The sequence below is a fragment of the Carettochelys insculpta genome, chromosome 1 (assembly GCF_033958435.1).
Source record: "Carettochelys insculpta isolate YL-2023 chromosome 1, ASM3395843v1, whole genome shotgun sequence".
Lineage (NCBI taxonomy): Eukaryota > Metazoa > Chordata > Testudines > Carettochelyidae > Carettochelys > Carettochelys insculpta.
The window spans coordinates 226762165-226781144 of record NC_134137.1 but is presented as its reverse complement, the minus strand read 5'-3'; the positions used below and the strand labels follow the sequence as shown (position 1 = coordinate 226781144).

At 45.6% G+C, this 18980-nt stretch overlaps 1 protein-coding gene across 5 annotated transcripts in view; it reads left to right on the top strand.

Annotated features, from left to right (window-relative positions):
• The window catches only part of GSK3B (glycogen synthase kinase 3 beta), a 248952-nt gene that overhangs the window by 132486 nt on the left and 97486 nt on the right, over nucleotides 1-18980 (top strand). The window lies entirely within an intron of this gene.

The window sequence follows — 18980 nt, the reverse complement described above, 5'->3', positions numbered from 1 at the left end:
CTTCTGCCTCTTGCCCCATTTTTGTCTGACTGCACTTCGAAGATGGTGGGCAAGGAGCTTGCAGGGAGTCTAGTCTGGGTTTTGCCACTTCTCCCGTGAATTGGAGAACCATTTACCGTATGTGGTGCCCCCAGAGGGCAAAATGGACACATCAGGCCAAGGTTTTAGTCAGTTTGATTTAGCATTCATTCTTCCTCGTCTCTGGCAGCTCTGGTATTTCACTGGCATTCTGAGTAATGCAAATATCATATTCAGAATATTCCTTAGTAGTGCAAGTAAGAGAAGGGACGTGGTGGCCTAACAGTTTATAACTTAGCTAAATCAAATAGAATTTTGTGGCACAAGCAAAAGGCACCTTTCTAGCCTGAGGGCTTCCTCCCTGCAAAATTTCAGAAGAGTGCTGCAAACAATATAGGGGTTTAAAACGTGTCAGAAAAAAATCCAATGAGTTTTATGGCAAGAAGTGTTAGTGTGAATACAGGGATTTCTACTGTGTTTTCCCACCCAGAGTTTCAGTGTACAAACAGTGAGATCGCTGGCAATGTTAGTTTTAGTGGAATCTGGTTTTCACTTTGCTATATTGTCAGTATGTGGCAAATTATTCAGAATGCTGGAATGAGCAATTTTCTTTTGAATTGTGATACGCTACTGTAATTTTCAAGAAGAGAACCATAAAATAGTATAGTATTAATGGTTCCTCAGAGTTTTCGGACAGTTGTCTTCCATATGATAGTAATTGCTGGTGGACCTTCAGGTGCCTAATGAGACTAATCCAGGATAAGCAGATCTTGTCACAATTGGGGCATACATTTTTTAATGGAAGATGAGGTTCAGCAAGGACAAGTGAGGAGTCCTGCACTTGAGACAGAAGAACCCCAAGCATTGTTACAGGCCAGGGACCAACTGTCTAAGTAGCAGTGCAGCTGAAAAGGACCTTGGGATTAGAGTGGATGGGGGGCTGCATGTGAGTCAACAGTGTGCCCTTGTGGCCAAGATGGCTAGTGGCATATTGGAATGCATTAGGAGGAGTTGTTCCAGCCAGTTTAGGGAAGTTGTTATTCCCCTCTCTTTGGCACTGAGGCGGCCACATCTGGAATATTGTGTCTAGTTCTGGACCACCTAGTATAGAAAGGATGTGGATGCATTGAAGGGAGTCCAGCAGAAGGCAATGAAAATGATTAAGAGAATGGAGCACATGACTTATGAGGAGAGACTGAGAGATTTGGTCTTATTTAGTTTGCAGAAAAAGAGAGTGAGGGGTGATTTCATAGCAGCCTTCAGCTTCCTGAAGGGTGGCTGTAAAGAGACTGGAGAGAGTTTGTTAGTAGTGGTCGATGGCAGAACAAGGAGCAAGTGGTCTCAAGTTACAGTGGGGGAAGTCTAGGCTGGATATTATGGAAAAAATATTTCACTAGGAGGGTGGTGAAGCCCGGGAATGCATTATTTAGAGAGGTGGGATGATTTAGTTAGAGTTGATCCTACTTTGGGCAGTGGCTTGACACGTTGGCCTTCTGAGGTCTCTTCCAGCCCTTGGGTTCTGTGATATGTGGATGTGAATTGTCAAGTTGGGCTGCAGCATGTTCTTTCCTCCTTTACCATTTCTGCATTTCCTTTTTCTGTTGGATTCTAAAATAATGAAATTCTTGTCATAAAGTCCTTTTTCCATTTTGGTCATTGAGGACCTGAATTTCCCATGAGTTTATCCCATGAGTTTAGGCTTTGAAGGGTGTCTTTTGGAAGCACTTTTTTGCCTCCACTTTGTCCATTGGCCAGTACTTAGCTGTGAGAACATGACCTGCTTCAGGAGTCAATTTTCTGACATTCAAAAAACATGATCAGCCTGTGTTGTTGTTGGTAGAGGATCATAGTTTCAGTGATGGAGGCTGTTGCCTCGGGCTTTCAACTTTTGACTTGGAAAGTCGTGCAGCAGCGCCGTGGATGATATCCTTCAAAAACCTTGAAATATCAACTACACTTGACCCAACACCCTATAAAGGAGCAAGGACAATAATCGCCCGGTAGCCTATAAGCTTGATTTTGATTCTTGATGTCATGATTTTCTAAGACATATTTTCTCAAATGTCCAAAGTTGCATTGGCATATTTGAGGGTGGTGTTGAATTTTCTCATCAATGTCAGCTTTTTTGCAACTCGTAACTGCCAAGGTAAAGTATCAGAGGGGTACCTGAGTTAGTCTGTATCTTCAAAAACAACATGAAGTCCTGTGACACCTTCTAGACTAACAGATGCATCTGACAAAGTGAGTATTTGCCCACAAAAGCTTATGCTCCAAAATATGTGTTTAACCTGTAAGGTATCACAGGACTTCTTGTTGTTTTTGCCAAGGAGAATGGAGAAGAGGGTTGTGGCTGACCCGGCCTTGCTCAGTTCTGGTTTTGACTGTGAAGGGGTCTGTTTCAGATCCATTGCTGAAAACTGTCACAGAAATATTGTCATGGGGGAGTCAGAGGACACTAGCAAACTTTGGTAGGCATCCAGATTTACAGCACGTTCTCCACAGAGCCTTACACTTGGTAGAGTTGAATGCTTTTGTGAGGTCATTGAAAGCCACGTATGCGTCAGTGTTGCCGACCATTCTTTTCCTGAAGTTAATGGGTGATGAAAATCATGTTTGATGGTATGTAAAATTGTGTTTTTAATGTATAAGTATATGTAGCTAAGAACAGCTAATTTCATTGCTCTGTATCTTTACTTGAGACTAACTGTCCTGGTGAGAAATGTGACAAATCCAGGCTTCTCACTGTGGGAGGGTGAAGGGGGGTGCACAGGATAGCAAGCAGGGGAAGCTTTTGTTATTTAAGCAACAGGGCCTGTTGCAGCCATCTTCATTGGTGCTATGCAAAATTACGCTTGGAAAGTTGGCATAAAGATAATAAGTATTTCTATATCTGTTACTGGCCTTTATTTCAGATTTACACTAATTTTTGAAAGTGAGAGGCCACATTTCACAAGTGCTCAGCCCTCTGGCACCTCATTGTTCTGAGGGGGTGCTGCTAAGTGCTGAACTGCTATTTTTTTTTTTGTTGTTGTAAAAGAGAAAGAGAAGAAACCAACTGCACCAGTTGTGAGTGCTGAATGCTTGTGAAAATATGGCGTTGAGATGCCTCATCAATGGTGCTGATAGTTGTGCAGGACTCTTCCTTCATTGTAAATTTAAAGTAGATGGCTACCATACAATTTGATGTATTGCCCTGTAGGAAGCAAATCTGGGAGACTTAAAAATCTTTGTGTGTATTAAAGAGGAAGACCTAGAGAATCTTATGCAGCTTGCAAAATTCATAGTCATTGCATGAGAGGTGGCAACCTATCTAATGATAGTGGGTAGGCCTTCGGAAATTATCTGATTTGAATTAAATGTGTTTGACAAATGAAACCTTGAGACCTGAAAAGTACACTTACACACTGGTGTCATTCCTTCAGCTCCCTAAGCCTCTGACTTGTGATTATAGGTGGGCAGAAGAAGCTTCTCTTTCAAATCAGAGCGGAGTCAAAATACCAGAATATTATTAAGAAATGAAAAATTTTAAGTTTTAAATCAGAAATGTCAGAACAAAACTTTGACCTAAATGAGTGGACATTGATTTGAATATGTTGCATTTGTCAAAATGAAAATTAATTTTGTTTCAAAATGTTGTTTTGAAAAGATTTTTTTTGGTCTTAATATTTCTCGATAGTATCTAGAGGTAGACAGCTAGATGGTCACCTGCTTTCGGCTTCTAATATCTATCTGCTAAATTATATTAAAGAAAGCTAAAATTACATAAGTACTTTCTAATATTATTGTATCCAGGTGAGCAGTTGCTATTGTTGCAACAGATACATTAAAGAATTGTGCAGGTGTAAGGGAGGTCTGTGCAGTCACCAGTTGGTAGGCAGATTATCTACAACACAGATGTTCTAAGGGTGAGGTGGGGAACTTTTGTTTTATGTTGGGGCCACTGACCCATAGACAAATCAATCAGGGGTCAAGTGGGAAGCAAAAAAACTTGCACTCCACTGAGATGGTCCTTGGGGTCCGGATGGGAGGGAGAGTGCAGGACCAGGCTGGGGGTGTGGGTCTAGGTGAGAGGAAGGGTTCAGGAGGGTTTGGGGCATGGGGTCTAGAAGGAGGGGAGGGGTCGGGATGGGGGTGAGGGATCTGGAGGGAAGTAGGGGGCAGGAGTAGGATGTGGGTGGGGAGTCTGGGGAGGAGAGGGGTCCAAGATGGGGTTGTGGGATCTGGGCTGGAGTTTTTGGGGTGCAGGACCTAGGAGGGAGGGGCCAGGTGGTGATGAGGGGTCTGGAAGGGGAGGGTGGAGGTAGGGCATGGGAGCTGGGGTCTGGATGGGAGAGGGATTCAGGAGCTGTCTGGAGTACATCCTACACACATGGCTCTGCTCCCAAGCACCAGCCAGTCAGAGCAGTGGTAGGAAGCCTCCAGGCAGGCTGCTGAGGCCTCTCCTCCTCTCTTCTCCCATCTGGGGGAACTGCAGCAACCTGCAGCGGAGCCTGGAGCTGCTTCCTGACCCCTGCAGAGTCTGCAGTCTAGACCCGGCCACAGTATGTTTTCTCCGCCCCACAGGGCTTGGGGGCTCCAAACCTTCCACCCCAACAAGGGCAGGGTGTCATGGAGGGGAGCCCCAAGCCTTGTGGTTCAGACCCAGCCACGCTGCAGTCTGTATCTGGGCTGTTGGCTGGGGGTTCTCCAGCCAGCTCTAAGACGTGCTCCACTTTATGAAAATGTTTGGGAACTTCTCTAGCACAGCAAAATTTAAACCACAGTAAACCCTCCATTTAACGGACCAGTGTGGGAGGGGCTGTCCATTCTTCCCAGTAGTCCATTAAAAGTGAGGGTTTACTTCCCCTCCCTGCAGGCTCTAGCAACCATAGTCCCACCCCAACTTCCCTCCAAAAAACAACCCCTCCCCCAAACATTCCCCTGCCAAAAAAAAAAAACGCCGTTTCCCAAAACCACCAAATCCCTGCCACTCACAGCTCTGGTGGAGGAGCCTCTGGAGCCTCCTACCAAGAGCCGCCTGGCCCCACATGTCTGAAGCCCTCTTGCTGGCTGTGCAACTGGAGCCACCTGGCCCAGTGGCAAGAGGTGCCTGGCCCTGCACTGCAGGAGCTGCCTGCAGCTGGAGCTGCCTCACCACAGGCGGCTACAGGAGTCACCACGATGCCTGGAGGAGCCACCACAGGAGCGTGTGACGTCTCCGGCAAAAGCGGTGGCAGTGGCAGACGCTCCTCTGGGCTGCAGCAGGTAAGTCCCTTAATTTTTGGGTGGGAGCAGGGTAGGAGGAACTTTTAAGATTTCACTGACCCCTGTTCAGTGGACTTCAGGAACCATAGGGGACTTCGTCGTTTCCAAAGCCTGCTAAATCAGGGTTCATAAAATCGAGGTTTTACTGTAATGAAAAATTCAATTTTTTCTTCTAAGTTTAAAAAAAAAAAATTGTTCTGTGCTTGTTATCCCATAATCATTGCATGACTCAGTGCTAGGCCTAAGCAGAATGCCTTCACGTTTAAAACAAGCAAGGCTTCCCTGCATTAAACCACAGCATTGGCCTGTGTCAGAGCTAGCAAGTTTGAGAAGCTTATTGGAATCCTGTAAGTAATGGTTGAGAGTTCAGTTCTGTCATCAAACCGCTAGAGTCAGAGGCTTCCAAACTGAAAAGAGGTGTTTTTTTTGCCATCGTTATCATGGCTTCCGAGTCTCCTTTGAGCCTCCAAAGTGCACAGTTGATGAATTTCTGAGATGGGCCGTTTGGGAAACGGTTAGATAACAAGGAGAAACCCTGCTGTTCCCTACCCCATCACTGTTAGTCACTGGTGAGTTGAAAGCTTGTCCTGACAATTCATGTCCTATCCCAGCAATCTCTTCGGAATGTAAACTTCAAATTCTTTTATGTTTATAAAGAATTTCTTAATGTGATCTAATATAGTAGTCTCCTGAGTCTGCAGATGGGCATTCCCTGAACACCAGTGCTGCTCAGAGCTTTGCAAAGCAGCGCACAGTTTTGCTTAGTTTTACTGCTGCTGTTCAAAACTTTGTGGGCAGCAGTGAGAATGAATGAGCATAATTGCAGTTTTGCTGTTTTGTAGCCATATTGGTCTGAGGATAAGAGCAGGGCCCTACCAATTTCATGGCCATTGAAAATGTGTCTCGGACTGTGAAATAACCTCTTTCCTGCGAAATCTGGTGTCTCCTTGTTCCTAGGAGTGCCCCATCAAAGGTGGCTTCCAACCTCTGATTGGGCAGGGGAAGGACAAGATCTGTCCCTCCCTGCCAGCTGTTCTGGTGGTGGGACGAGGGACCAGACCAGACCCAAACACCCCCTCAGCCTGTTCCTGCTTCCTGCTCTTGTCCAGACTGCGCACCCAGCCCCATCCTGCTCCTGCACCCTACCTCCCACCCAGACTATGCATCTCCAGCCTACTCTTGCAGCCTACCTTCTGTCCAGACCCTGCCCACCAGCAGCTCCCTCCCACACACTGAATTTATCATTTTTGGCCCCACCCCAGATTGGGGGAGGAGGGTGCAAAATCTACTAACCCTGGGCCATGAGAAGAGGTAATATCCTGGAGGGAGCCATGGTTCATGGGGCTGAAGCATGAGAGAGAGAGCGTGTGGGGTGTGTGCTTTTCTTCTCACTTTTATGTGGCCCCAAACCTGATTTTTATTTTTCTGTGGGTCACTGGCCCCAACCCTCTCCACTGCTTTATAGAATATCTGTGTTTTTTCACACTTTCACAAAATCTGGTTATCGTTTGGTATGAAAAATCTTTTCTTCTGAAGTTTTGACACATGCTTCAACTGTTGTATGTGTCTTCACCTCAGTGGCACCAGATCATTTCAAATCTTGTCTGAAAATCTTTTTTTCTTTGTTCATACTTTTCAGTTTTTCTCCTTTTAAGATACCATGCTTTGCTTAGCTTAACTGCATAGAACTCTATAGTTTGTCTGAAATGTGCACTAGAGAATAAAATTGTGCTTTGCACCAGTTTCCCCATCTGAAAAAATGAAGTTGTCTTCTCGTTTATAAATAATTTTGAGATTTATGTGTAGAAAGAAGTGTGTAAGTGGAATGCCATTATTATTATTATTATTATTATTATTATTGTGCCTTTACATATTACTTACTGATGAAAGTTAGATTTCTTCTTTTTCATTACTCTTTCCTGATAGTCTTTGAGGCCACTTATAGGTTAACATGTTTTTCTGTATAAACAGCCTCTTTTTTTCTTAAACTTCTGGCTATGAAATGGATGCTTCAAAGGAAGGTGGGATAGGAAAGTATCTGGGGAACATTCAGGAATCCCATTACTTCGGACAACAAGAAGTCCTGTGGCACCTTATAGACTAACAGATATTTTGGAGCATAAGCTTTCGTGGGCAAAGACCCGCTTCATCAGATGCATGAGTGGGTATTCCAGGGCAGGGTCAAAGTATACAAGCTCATGAAAAGGAGGTCATGCCAGTTAAGAGGAAGGCTCATGCACCTGATGAAGCGGGTCTTTGCCCATGAAAGCTTATGCTCCAAAATATCTGTTAGTCTATAAGGTTCCACAGGACTTCCTGTTGTTTTTGCAGATACAGACTAACAGATATTGAAGTTCCACGATGAAGTTCAGACTTGGAAGACGGGCCTTGAGTCACAGTGCTTTAGGCTGAGGCTTTCATCTGAGGTGCTCACAAATAGCTTTCCAGCTGACAGGAAACAGGTGACTGTCATTGTATAGCTGCAACCTGCAAGCCATTCAACAGTCACACTGGCTTCTACCACCTTCCACTTTCAGGGTGATAACACGTTCCTAGTCCTGGATTTTCCTCTCAAATGTGTGTTCAGCAATCTCCAGCCCTCTCGTGGACAGTCCAGGTCAGGGTATACTGATTTGTATCAGGGTGATTTAAATCACAATTTAAATCACACACACACAAAAAAAAATTTAAGTCAAGTCACCAAAAAAGCTGAGACTGACAGTGCTTAGAGTATACTTAATTTTGGAGTAACTCCAGTGAATTCACTGACACTTTTTTTGAGAAAACAAGTATAGCATGATGTTCCCTTGGAAAAGCTGACCTATGCTGAAAGAAAATAAGGATTAGACTTGTGGCATCATCATTATGATCTGTGGCCATAATGTTGCAAAATAAGGGGCGTGTGTTATGTAATATAAGATAAGAAGAGAACACTCAGTGGCAACTGGCAATTCTAGATTTCTCTTTCTGTGGCTTTCTGTATTGTATACTTTGAGTGATAGATTCTAAATCTAGTTGATATATTTTAGTGTGTGCCTGTCTTCTCTGTTTGTTCAAGAACTCCTCTTAAACCATAAGAACTACAACCACAAAACCATTGTATGCAGTTTCCTCTTACCCTAACTTCAACCAAGGCCAGGATTTGGTTGTGCCTGGAAAATATGAAGTGCTGGGAAGGGATCATTTTCTAGAACATGGAAAGGGAGGGACACAGACAGGAAGGATGTGATACTCAACGTGGCCACTGGGGGCAGCTGCAGCACCAGAAGAGAGGCCAGCAGGGCTAGAGTCCCGCCATCTTGCCTGCCATAAAGACCAGGAAAGTAGCTCCCCTGTTCTTTTGAGTGTTTGCTCATATCTATTCAAGTTAAGTGTTCATGGCTGTCGGAAAGTTTTCCCTCGCAACTACCAGCAAGGTTGGCTGGGAGTCCCATTGAATTGCATCTATGCAAAGTCTACATATGACTTAGCCATCCAACACCCCTTAGTTCTCTTCTTACTGCCTGTTGTGGCTGTTCTGTTGTTGAAGTACCTGTTGCTATGCCACAGCTCTTTCTCTGCAACTAGTTGTAAATAGTTGTGTTTTTTCATAACTATTGTGTTTGGTTTAGTCTTTGATGTATGTAGGGCAGGGGAGGTCTCTCCTCTTCTCCATGGGTTAAGGGAATGAAAAAATCCCAGGGCTTTAAGCAGAGCTTCACCTGCTTAAAGTCTATGCCAGCGAGTGATCTTCATGACTCCTGTCTTCGTTGTTTGGGTGAAGTTCATCAAGCACAAGTGCCATGTCTGGATGGGTTTCAAGCCCCGGACTTGTAAGGAGTGTGGTTTGCGGCTTTGGCAACTCCTCATGGAGTCGGCACTTAAATTGCCATGCAAGGCTCTGTACCTCTGTCTTCGGCGTGCAGCATGCCGTCCTCAGCTCTGGGCTCAGCGGGCAGAAGAAATTTTGTTCGCCTGCAACTGCTAGTGCAGCACCATTCCCATTCTCTGGTATGTACCTCCAAGATACCCAAGTTCTTGGCACTGACTCCATCGACAGCGGCATCCTCAGCACAGAAGGTGTTGGGCATTCCTGGGGCCTGAGATCCTGATAACCCTGCGTCTCGCACACTGAGCCCTATCCTCTTAGACTCACCGAGAGGTGATCTGGTGCTGGTTGGGCCTTCATCAATGCCCGATATGTATCAGGTGGCTCAGGGTCTTGTCGAAATGATGAGCTCCCCTACTCCTCAGCGAGTGTCCAGGGGTAAGCCTGCAATTCTTCCTGTACCTATCCAGGTGCCATTGCCAATCCTTTGAGCCCTCCTTAGGGCCATCCAAGGCAATGCCGTTTTGAGTCTCTTTGCCGGCCACCTCCTCCATCCTGTTCGGTGCTGGCCTGTTCTTCATCCAGGGTCTCTGCTGCATGCTCTTCAGATTCCTGATCTTGGGCACATTCTGATGCTTGACACTGTGCCTTGCCAGTCCCAGTGCCATCTCCTTGACACTCATCTTCAGGTTCTGCAATGTGTCCAGTGCAGGCTGTGCCTTGAACACATTCTTATTTGGCAACTCAATCCTGGTCCCAGCACCAGCCTGACTCTTCTTGTCAGGACCCTCGTGGGTTGGACTCTCAACACTGGTCTTCAGCGGTGCCAAAGGCTTCAACTCCTTAGCATTTCTGCTCCCTGTGCATATGTCATTCTGAATGCAGGTCTCTGTCTCTGCACCCGTGCAGGTCCTGGCACCATTCCTGTGCTTGATGCCGGTCCCTGTTTCCGCCCTAGTCTCACTGTGGAGATTTTGACAACAGTTTCACTCTTGACACTGGTCCTGCTCCTGATGCTGGTGCTGTTCTTCACACTGTGATACCTCCTCGGCATCTATCTCGTTCCCAGTGCCATTCAGCTTCTTTTCCTATGTTGCTGTGGCACCATTCTGCTCAATGTTATTTTCCTTGGTACCAGTCCATTTCTCAGCACCTTTTGTCCTGTCACCATTCTTGCTGTCCTCACTGCTTTCACTCGCCGCCTCAGTCGTGTGAGACCGTGTGGAACAAGCCAGATGTTGTGCCCCTCTCCTCTAGCGGCTCCTCCAGGAGTGGCTCCTCCTTGGCCTTCCTGCTCTCCTGCCTCATTTCATGGTCTGTGGTGTTGGACCCTCAAGGCCTGGAACAGGACTCTGTAGCTGCCCAATGGCTCCCAGCTCCGTGCCAACACTGGGTGCCTTGGGCATATCGTGAATCACTGGGCACCATGTTCACTGGTGGGAAGTAAAAGGTAGCCTATATGCATGCCAGCTACCATGGGAAATTCTGTCAGTCACATCCTGACAAACTGGGTTTGAAGACACTTGATAAATGCCTTTTGAAATGGAAGCAGTGTAATACTGCGGAGCCTACTAAAGCGTGCTGTCATTCCTGACCCCTAGTAAGCCGCATAATTTATTCTCTGGCTCAGGGATGACTCATCAAAAGCAATTACCTGAAGGTCTTGTAATAGATCTAGCACCACTCAACCAGGATTTCCTGAGTCCAGAGTCGAGGACTCACCCCAATGTTTGCCGAGGGAGGCATATAGCCTATAAAAGGAAACATTCTTTTCAGTCTGTTCCGCATCACTTTGTGGCTGGGAGCATTCCATTTCGCAGGAGTTTCAGCAGGCTGCTCCAGTCAGCCCTTGGTCCTGTTCCTGCCTTTTACCATGCTAACCAGCTGCATTTCCAGTCTGCATCTCTTCCTGCCTCAGTTAATCTGCTGATTGTTAGATCACTGCCTCAGGATATACCTGTGTCTTTAAAGTGCAAGATCTACAGAAGGTTCAAGACTTACTACAGATGGACAGAGAAATAAAGTTTCAGCTCCTTACCCCAGAGTGCTCCCGTTATCCAGCTTGAGGTCCAGGTCCAGAGATTCCCCTGGTGCCCAGGATCCAATCAGTTCTAACAGCTGAGTTGCCTTCTAGGTCTTTGAAAGGCAGATTGAACAAAACAAGGAAAGGCTCATGCAACAAGGGGGCTAGACTTCCTCAGAGACCATATTCCTATGAGGGCTGATGTATGGGAGACCCTGCACCCCCATAATAAATCTCATAAATAAGATGCTTCCTGCCATCTTCCACCCAAACATTCTAGCTTAAATTTTCCTTTGTTTAATTTTTATTTCTCCTGGAGACTTGTGGAATGAGTAAGAGAACTAGTGGAAAAAAAGAGGGCAACAGTTGCCAGCGGGAGTACAGAGGGAAAGAGAATGTAGCTCCCACCAAGAGGATGAAGGGTTTTGTCAAGTGGTCCTTGAATACACTTAAATAACTTTCGTTCTAGGGAATCATTGATTTCAGTGTCTTGAGAAAGCCAAGAAAATGGAGATCTGTGTTTTAGTTTTTGCAAGAGGTCTGTCTCATGCTTCATCAAGAAAATGAAGGGTTTTAGTAGATTTGAGATGTCCTGTTCCTAGGAAATTGAACTATTTGATGCATCTCATATAAACTTCATCACCATTGTTTGGTTTGAGTTATGAGGAATTTTTTTTTTTTTATAAAAATGACGTGTGTGCGCAGTAGTAGGCCAGATGACTACCAAAAGGGACAGAATGGCATGCATTCACCTATTTCAAAGATACAAATTCCAGGGAAGGATAGTTATTTTTAAGGTGGTGCAAAGCCAGTAACATGCAATAATGTAAAGAAAAGGGCTAAATAGTAGGGAATTTTTCCCTACAGGGAAGATGGATTTGGAAGTGTAATGTTTTCCACATCGGTCTTCAGCAATCTTATCTGTCATCTGTAGGATTTTAAAAAGTCTTCAGAAGAAAACCAAACAGGATTTTGCGCTGGTGCAGGGGATCTTGTTATGCCATCCTCTGGGGCGTAGTGATCAGGTTGGTTTTTTTTTTCTGGGCTTCTGTTGAGTAAGGCCTGCACAAGAAACCTATTTGTCTGTCAACTTTGTTCTGGTATCTCAAAGTATAACAAGAAGATGTGTTTTTCCTAGTATACCGATTTCTGTTTTTCTGTAATTCCACAAAACTGAATATTGCCTTCTGAATTTAGCCTGTCATCTGTGATTTGTGTTTGACTGAAGCATGGGCTATCCTTTTGACAGGACTTGACTGAAAGATACTTTTTGGACTCTATTTCGAGTGAGAATAAATCTGGGCGAGCTAAATGTTTTTGTGATGTCTGTTTCAGAATGCTCTTCTTTTAAAGTATTTTTCTGCACAAGGCAAGCCACTTAATCCAGAGGTGCCTTTATTAAAACTATTCAGCTATGTGAAAAGATATAATGTAGGTTGCAAAGCCAAATTTTATTATTTGCATTCTAGGCTAGCTTCATTGTAGTATTTTGTGGGTGTGTTAGAGCACTTAGTCTGATCAAGCCACATATTTAATTTCCATGTTCTAAATAGGGAGACGAGACTCTGGGATGAAGTGTGCACTACTGAAAATCTTGTTTGATAATTAATTATGCTTCTGATTATGAAATATTTAATCTTTTTATGAGTTTGGTGGCCACAGTAACCAAAAAGCATTAAAATGGAAACCTGGATAGTGCATGAACAGCAGGTGAAATGCTGACTGTTTGGTTGCATGCTTTTCGTGATTTTGGCCATGTTAGCTTTGCCTGGAAGGTGCGCAGCCAAAAGTGCATCCAGCTCAGGAATAGAAATTTACTCTCTTACGTCACTGTAGTCTAACTGTCAAGTAACTGTCAGCATAGTACTGTACACTGCAGAAGCAGATTGGATTAATGTGTAGTTGTTTTTGGGTTGTGGCTGCACTAGCCCCCACCTTTCGGAAGGGGCATGCTAATGAGCCACTTCAGCAGATGCTAATGAGGCACTACCATGAATATGCAGTGCCTCATTAGCATGTTGGTGGCTGTGCACATTTTGAAAGTGCCGCTTTCAATACGCACACCACCCATGTAGACGGGAGCCTTTCCAAAGGACCCCCTCGACTTCAAAAGCCCCTTCTACCCAAAACCAAGTGGAAGGCCGGGGCTAGAGCAGCCACAGCCTTGGTGTCTTGCTCCACGTTTTGGGAGTAAGGGAACTTTGAAGTTGCATGGGTACTTTGAAGTGCCCGTGACTACATTGCTTACCTCCGCTTTGAAGTTAGCAACTTCATAGTTCACGCAGCGGGAATTATGCTACATGCATATGCAGTACAGCACCTCATTGCTATTCTCCATTCGGGCTCATTTATATGCCCTCTTCACCTGAGGGGAGTGGTGTAGATGAGCCCACAGTGTTGGAAGGATGGAGACACTAAGTAGTAGGCAATGAAAATTCTTTCTGGATTCCAAGTCTTGGAGAAAAAGGTACTATTCCGAGGGGCCCAAATGTGCATATCCTTTACTCAGTTTTTGTAACTTCTTTTTAAAAATTCAGCAGCACTGGTGCATGGTTGCGGATGGTCAGTCCTGCAGACTTGAGATGTCAGTAGCCACTGAACAAGTATAGCATGAGCAGCAACTGTGAGTTTTCAAAAACAATGTGTCTTAGCCTATGTATATAGCAGGAGATGAATGCAAGTTTGTAATACTGGGTTTTATAAATTTGAATTAGAGTATCCTCACCCCCCAAAAGAGCTGAGTTAGTGCTGCCACACTAAATTGCCAAACATTGACTCTGACAGCAGTGCATTGCGGGAACCTATCTTACAGTTCCCTGGGCCCTGTAGCATTCTGGGTTTTTTTTGCTGGTGCAGAATGCAGGGAAAAGTGCCCCGCAAGTGGTTGTGGGTATGTGATGTCATTTTCCCAAATTGTATTGCCCTGCTTCTCCTTCCATGGAAAGCAAAGGGCCATTTTTTCCAGAAGGAAATTAGTAAAAGTAGGGAATCGCAGGGGAAAGAGCACCAAACAGGCTGGCTTCAGAAGGTGACTGATCCATGTAAGCAGGTTGCTCAGCTGCTTTTTCTCTATTGAAAGAATGCCTTCACATTATTCCCTTTAGGTGCAACTTGCCTGATCAGCCAGCTAGGCATGCTGGGCATGGGACTGTCATACCCACGTGCTGGAATGATTCTGTAACCTGGGATCACCCAGGTGACTGTGCTATCTCAGCTGGTCCCTCATCAACTTTTCCCCCACTTGAAACCTCAGATTGCCATAAACGTCATCTCTGAAACTATTATGGGAACAGATTACATCATGTGATATCTGGCCCCCATCCCCCTGCCACGTATGATGAAAGGAGGATGTAGTGGAAGGGCCAGCTGACAGGTCCCTTCAGGGGCTTTCTGCCAGCCCCTGGGCGCATGCTGTCCCACTGAAAACATAGCAAAGACCAAGCTCCCCAGCTTGTGTGGGGCCATCCTGTCTCCCTGGCAACAGCCAGGCCCCAAAATCTTTGCCACAAGTGGGGAGACAGCCAGGCCCTTGAAATCTTAGCTGAAGTGGGTGAGACTTCCACCAGTGACAGCGAGCCCACAGATATCTTCCCGGCCTTTGGAGCCTTCATCGTGTGCAAGCCAGGACATGGTGCTGTCCAGAAGCATGGTCTCCACTGCACTGCAGGCATATGCTTTTATTGGGTCGGAGGCTAGCCATGTGATTTGGTTGGGTGCGTGACAGATCCTGACTGCATGGCGCTATGGTTCGTGGAGGGGGAGGGAGGCTGCCCCTTCCCCTGTACAAATGTGAAATGCAGAAAAGAAGTTTCTTGGCCTCTCATACAGGCTGTGACCCTCACAGCCTAGATGCCTCTGTGGGGTAGGGATTGGCGTCACCACAAAAAAACCAATCTTGGCTGCTCTGTACAGGGAAGAAGCCACCACATAATGGGTCCAGGTCCCCACTTCAATTTCTCAGGCTTCCTGGTGCCAAATTCAAATTGGTGGGCTTCATTTTAGGTACTTCCTGCACACCTGGAGGGCAGCAGAGATGGAAGTGGACAACCATGGGGCATTATGGAATACATATGAGACACCTCTGGGGGGGCCAGTAAGGTCACTTGTAAATAAATGCCGTTTCCACACTAGCACAATTCTGAACTTTTAAATTTGAGCTTGACGCGACACCCACTTGCATGGTTGGTATAATAATAACAACCTCAGTGCTCTCTAAAATAGAACCAGTCACATTCACAGTAAAGACGTGACATTATCAGATCAAGTAAACTGCCTTAAAATTGACTCTATGATGTTGTGTAGCCATAGCCTTAGACACTTGCAATGTTCTCATCAGCCCTCCTAGCCCCCCACATTCCCATGCTCTACTCCCCTCAGCCCCCAAACCTGCCCCCCTATCTCCAGGCTTTACCTCTCATAGCCCTCAGCCCCCAAATTCACCTCCCATCTCTAAGCTTTACCCCCCTCAATCCTGCAAACCCACCCCTTCACCCCCAGGCTTAAACCTTCTCAGCTCCAAGGCTGCCCCCTGGACTAACCCATCCGTGGCACTGGCTGGGGAGCCCATGCCGCGTAGCCACATGCACCCAGCAGAAGGAAGGCTGGCGTAGAGGTGTTCAGAGCGAGCTGAGCCATGCCCACCAGAAGAGTGTGGGTGCTTGGGTAGCAGGGCTTCCATCCTCAGGGACACAGCTGCAGTGAGGGGGAGGGAATGACAGTGTTCCGAGCTACCTCCCCCCCACGTACAGAAGGTCTGTACCAGCCCACAGGGGCTATACCACGTACATCCTGGAGCCCCTGCAGCCCCTCTCTGAATCCAGCTCTACACGAAAGCTGAGGAGAGGTAGAACTGCCCAGCATGGAGCCGCCGGGGAGCGGAGGCCATAGCAGCTCTGTGCGCAGCAGCAGTGCAGCTTGGAGAGATGAGTAGTGGGGCGAGTGAGGGGCTCGCTGTGGCATCCTGCCACCACTGAAATAGTGGAACTAAATTTAATTGGCTTAACGGCTGGATCCCTCCTGCTGCCCTGCCAGACACTGAACCAATTAAATTTAGTTCTCCTGTTTCATTGGTGGCAGGGCAGGGAGCTGCAAGAGGAGTCAGTGGCAACAGCATCCAGAGCCACAAATGACTCCTTAAAGAGCCGCAGGTTGCTGACCCCTGGCCTAGGGTTTTGGTAAAGAAAATCAGATAAGATTGATCCTCCCAGGGATTCTTTAATTCCTCCCAAATAGTTGCGGGATGAAAGAATTTTTCAGGACTAAGGTAAATTTAGCGAAGGTAGGAATTCCTGGTCTGTTTTCATGAATGAGGGTTCTTTGTTCTCTGTTTTGGTTTTTTCTGTCAATGCAAGAATACAGTATTCAGTGTACCACTCAGTAATCCTGGCTTGCTCAAAGTTATGAGCTACAAGAACTTTTGACATACAGTAGTGACCAGGCCTCATCAAACTTGGCTTAGATCATAAGCTAATTTAGATGACTTGACTTCACTCTTAATGAACATAAACCTATTACAGAATCATCTCAGATTTACCAGTAGGCAGTTTCTATACCAGGTGTCTAGGACTAAAATAAGTGGGGGAGAGGTAACTGTGAGGAGAGCTCTGAGGAGGAATTTGTATAGTATCTGCAGTGTTACTAATATGGGCGAGTATTTCCATGAGTATTTCTTGTTCATCCCAAAATAATTTCAGGAATGGAAGAGAGTTTGTCGTAAGCACACTGTAAAACTAGTAGTGTTGTGTGCACCTGTGCATACGCTCGCATCATATTTCTTAGTTCTAGAACTCAGTTCCAAACTCTGCTTTATCATCTGTGAATTGCAAGTGAAAGCATGCTCATGTGGCCACTGGATGTCACCATTCCTTCATACAGATAAAAACAGCCACAGTTTTTCAACTCCCAAACTCCTCTAGTTGTGGCTACTACAGTAAATTCTCTCTTAACCAGCATTCTGTCACCTGGAACTCTCAGATAACTGGCATTTTAATCATGAGTAAATGTTAGTTAAGTTTTCCATGAGTACAGTACTGTGAAAGTAAATACAGCAAATGCAGTATAGGTTTACACTCTACAATACTATTGTTGTTGGTAAATAAAGTAGTTTGCATACATATTTGTTTAATAGCTACTCTTGTTTTCCTTTAATGTTATGCATTGCTGGGTATACCTCTCTATTATCCAGAATACTTAAATATCTGTCAACCTCCTGGTCCCAGGGCTGCCAGATATGAAACTTTACTGTAGATGCTTTGAGAAGGGAAGCTACACTTCTCAATGTTTTTGCTTGTTCTTAAAGCACGACCTCATCTTGATAGATTGTCAATGTAGGTAGTCCGTCGTGTCCGACGATGTCTTGAGCTTGCACAGGCTCGTTGGTTGTGGATTTGCATGTGGTTGGGGAGTCCAAGCTTTGAACGGCATGGGCATTCACAGTGGGGGCAAGGGAATTGTCCTGGCTCTGTTGGTGCGGCTGCTGCTGTTGCTTTCTTCCTCTCACGAACATCAATGAGGTGTACGCGTCACTGCTCTTCAAAGTTGTCATATGTCGTACAAGAGCACACCAGCCTGTTCAGTCTTTTGCATGCTGCTCTAGCTGATCTGGTTTTAAACCAGCATGAGCAATGTTGGACTTCATGCGGTCTTTATATCTCTTGCAAGGCCTACCCTGATTTCTTCTGCCCTGGGAGAATTCACTGTAGAGGAGTTGCTTAGGGATTCTTGACCCCTCCATTTGTATGACATGCCCTGTCCAGCGAAGCTGGGCTTTCAGAATCATAGCTTCGATGCTCGTGGTTCCTGCTCTGTCTAGGACTTCCAGGTTCGTAACTCTGTCCTGTCATTGAATGTGCAGTATTGACCTCAGGCTGCGTGTGTGGAAGCGCTCCAGCAGTTTTATATGTTTTCTGTACAAGGTCCAGGTTTCACAGCCATACAGGAGACTGGTCAGGACTACAGCCTTGTACACTTTCGGTTTAGTAGACTGTCGGATATTGTGCTGATTCAACACTCGACCTCTCATACATCCTAGTGCCTGGCTGGCCTGGCAGATTCTGGCATTGATTTCTTTGTCAAGGGAGCTGTCATTGGCTATCACGCTGCCAAGGTACTTGAACTCCTCTACTGTTTTTAACTCTGTTCGTTCAATAAAGATTGAAGTGGGGAGAACAGCCGATTCTGGAGCAGGTTGAAACAGTACCTCGGTCTTTCCTAGGCTGATGGTCAAACCAAAGAGGCGAGTGGCATCAGCAAATTTGTTGACTATGAGCTGGAGATCAGATTCCTTGTGTGCCATAAGTGCACAGTCGTCAGCAAAAAGCGCTTCAAGGATGAGCCTCTCAGTTGTCTTGGTTTTAGCATTCAGACGACAAAGGTCGAAAAGTGACTCATCAAGTCTGTATTTTATGTAGACTCCATGGTCCAGGTCACTAACTGCGTGCCTGAGGACGCATGTGAAAAAGAGGTTGAATAACACTGGGGCCAGCATGCACCCTTGCTTCACACCATTCACACAATGCAGTAAACCACAACCTCATCTTGATAGATTGTAGTGTTGGAAATACAAACGTGGTACAAACCTGCAAAAATTACATGCTGTGTTCTTTTGCTTGTTTCTAGGGCAATATACTTATGGTTTTGAAATGTATGATTTTAGGTAAGTCAGATGGGTCCAACTAGTTACACTTTCATTGCTGGGTTTGAATTTCCTGGAGTTCAGCTCTCACAATAGGGAGAGTGGACCCTTCTTTCTAATATACCAGCGATGACCAAACTAAGCTAATGAGTAGGCTGCAAGAGTGGACCTTAATTTCAGTGGCACAACCTAATCGTTCTCCTGGGATGGGATAGAATAATTTTTGCTAACTGCTTTTGTATAGCTTGAATTTG